A 3,719-nucleotide genomic window follows, 5' to 3' on the forward strand; every position below is an offset into this window, starting at 1 on the left:
AATGCTCCAATGAACATAAGGGTGCCTATGTCTTTTCAGATTAGTGTTTTTGTTTTCTTTGGGTAAATGACCGGAAGTGGAAGGACCTTTGTCCCTTATTACAGTCTTTGTTTTAAAGTCTATTTTGTCTGATATAAGAATTGCTATCCCAGCTTTCTTTTGGTTTCCATTTGCGTGGATTATCTTTTTCCCTCCACTTTCATATGTGTGTGTTTTTAGATCTGAAGTGAGTAGGCAGTATGTATATGGGTCTTGTTTTTGTTGTTGCTGTTTCGTTTTGTTTTTTATCCATTGCACCACCCCATTGGAGCATTTTGTCCATTTTCATTTAAAGTAATTATTGATATATATGTCCTAGTGGTCATTTTGTTGATTCTTTTCTGGTTGTTTTTGTAGTTCTTCTCTGTTCCTTTCTTCTTTTGCTCTCTTCCCTTGTGATTTGGTGACTTTCCTTAGTGTTATGTCTGTTCTCTTTTCCCTTTATTTTTTGTGCATCTGTTATAGGTATTTGGCGTGTGGTTACCATGAGGTTCATCTGTAACATACTATGAATACAGCAGTCTGTTTTAAGTTGATGGCAGCTTAAGTTAAAGTACGTTCTAAAAGCACTACATTTTTACTTCCCACACCAGCATTTTATGTTGTTGACCATCATATTTTACATTTTATTATTTTGTGTACTCATGGATTAATTATTGTAGGTCTAGGTGATTTTACTACTTTTGTCTTTCAGCTTTCATACTAGCTATGTAGGTGGTTTATCCACTATATTTACTATATGTTTACTATATAAGATTTTTCTTTTGTAATTTTTTTATTTCTAATTGTGAATTTTCTTTTCCAATTAAAGTCCCTTTAACATTTCTTGTAAGGCTAGTTTGGTGCTTATGAACACCTGTCTCTTTTGCTTATCTGGGAAAATCTTTATGTCTCCTTTAATTCTGAGTGGTAACCTTGCTGGGTAGAGTATTTTTAATTGTAAGTTTTCTTCCTTTCAGCGCTTGGAATATATTGTGCCACTTTCTTCTGGCCTGTAAAGTTTCTGCTGAAAATTCAGCTGATGGCATCATGAGGGTTCCCTTGTATGTAAACAGTTTTTCTTGCTACTTTTAAGATTTTCTTTTTGTAATTGTTGACACTTTGATTAAAATGAATCTCGGTGTGGGTCTCTTAGGGTTTCATCTTGTTTGGGACTCTGTGTTTCCTGGATTTGGATATCTGTTTCCTTTACCAGGTTAGGGAAATTTTCAGCCATTATTTCCTCAAATATGTTTTCTGTCCCTTTCTCTCTCCTCCTAACGTGTGTTAGTATACTTGTTGTCTTGTTCTTTCATTTGGAACATATTCCTGTCTCTTCATTTTGCCTCTATGTTTGCTTCTATATACTAGGTAGATCAGTTACACTTTCTGGTCTTGAAGGCATGGCTTTACGCAGAAGTTGTCCTGTGGGGCCCAATGTGCAACCCCTCTGATTACCCAAGCCAGGTACCCCAGGAGGATCCCCTATGTGGGCTGTGTGCACCCTCCTGTGTGGCTAGTTTGTGATTTATGCAGACTGTCTGGTGTGCAGGGCTGTTTCCCAGTGTGGCTGTTTGTAAGGCCTGGCTGTGACTGCTATGGGTGTGCTGGTGAATGGGGCTGGCCCCTGGCCCATCTGGCTGAGTGGCTGGCCATGACTGTTTCAGTCTCACTTGTGGGTGGGACAGGCCTCTGGCATGACTTGCTGCAGCAACTGTTATAGGCATTCTAGTGGACAGGGCTGGCCCCCCAGGGCAGGGACACTTGGGAGGAGCTCTGGTGCTGGCTGAGGGTGCCTGCCAAGAGTGATGGGGCAGGGAGCTGCTTGGCAGGGTCTCTGGGCTGGGCAAGTAGATTGGGCAGGGTGAGTCCATAGGAGAACACCAGAGAAGCATGAGTAGTGCTACCATAGTAGATGTAGAGTGCTGGAAATACCCCTTAGCCAGATAGTTAGAAGGGAAGAGGGAGAAGGGAAGGGAAGGGAAGGGAAGGGAAGGGAAGGGAAGGGAAGGGAAGGGAAGGGAAGGGAAGGGAAAAGAGAAGAGAAGAGAAAAGAGAAGAGAAAAGAGAAGAGAAAAGAGGAAAGGAAAGGAAAGGAAAGGAAAGGAAAGGAAAGGAAAGGAAAGGAAAGGAAAGGAAAGGAAAGGAAAGAAAAGAAAAGAGGTGCCACCGGGGCTTCTGTCCTCTGAGAACATTCCAACAGATCCCGGCCCCTCCCCAAAATACCTTAGTCATGTGGATCTCCTTCATGTGTCAGTAGATCTTCTTCATGTATCACCGAGGCACTTTTCACATTTCAAACTGCTGCATCTGTTCTGGGAGTCCAAGCAAGTGAGATTGTGTGGGTGACCTTTAAGAGCAGAATCTCATTTTATTTCTTCTGGCATTCCTGGACATAAGCCCTATTGGTTCTCAAAGCCAGGCATTATGGGAGCTCCTCTTCCCAGGGTAGGTCTCCAGGTCTGTGAAGCCCAATTTGGGGCTTGGGCCTCTTGTTTATCAGGGAGGGCCTGTATGGTATGATATCCCTCCAACATGTGGGTCATCATGTTGGGCATGTAGGTCCTGACTAGACAATGTCTCTGTCCCTCCATCTCATTTCAGTCTGGCTTTTTCTTTATATCCTTAATTGTATACGATCTCTTCTGCTAGTCTTCAGTTTGTTTCTCAGAGATATTTGTTCTATATGTACTTATAGTTTTGGTGTGTCCTGGGGAAGGTGAGCTCAGGATCTTCCTACTCTGCCATCTTCACCCAACCTCAAGACACATGTTAGTTGTGAGAAGTCATAAACATTTATTGAAAATCATTACCACCTTAAAATATGGATGATTATCTTTTTTTTCTCCTTTAAATTTTCTTTATTTTAAAAAAATTCTAGGGGCGCCTGGGTGGCGCAGTCGTTAAGCGTCTGCCTTCGGCTCAGGGCATGATCCCAGCATTCTGGGATCGAGCCCCACATTAGGCTTCTCCGCTAGGAGCCTGCTTCTTCCTCTCCCACTCCCCCTGCTTGTGTTCCCTCTCTTGCTGGCTGTCTCTCTCTCTGTCAAATAAATAAATAAAATCTTTAAAAAAATTCTATAAAGATTAATAAATAATCCATCATAATTTAGAGCCCAACAACTTTTGGAAGGCTTTCTCAGACATGGGAGATGCCCTGTGTTTGAATCCCACTCCACTAAGGAAGAAGCCAAAGAATCACTCTTCCAGTCTTTCTTGCATCTGGGTACAGGCTCTTCCACCCAGATGTACCCATGCAACATTTTAACTTGGAAGATAGTAATGTGAAGGAGATGCTCTCTGGAATTGCTTTTTCAGGCAGTAGTGGCAGAAGTACTAAAAGAATATTTCTGGTCCAGGATCTGCTAGGGAGACTGCAGGTCCTCGCCTGGTAGAGACTGTGGTGGTCACCACTGGAGCTGCACAGTTGTGCCGCTGGGGTGTGTTCCTGCTCATCCAGACTCCATCCTCCTCCCTTCCTCAATCCTCTATCACATTCCATGAATTATCTCATCTCACTTAATAAATTTCTTTTCCATTTAAATAGCCAGAATGAGTTCCATTGTTTGCAACCAAGTATCCTGATCTGAATATGTATTTGTCTACACGGAGGCATGCAGACATCTTTTAAAATACAACATGACTGCCACCAACTCCACCATCTCTCTCTTCTTAGAAAGTAATTATTTATTATTATTTAT

This window comes from Ursus americanus, chromosome 2 (genome assembly GCF_024610735.1).
Source record: "Ursus americanus isolate L20-20 chromosome 2, mUrsAme1.1.p, whole genome shotgun sequence".
NCBI lineage: Eukaryota > Metazoa > Chordata > Mammalia > Carnivora > Ursidae > Ursus > Ursus americanus.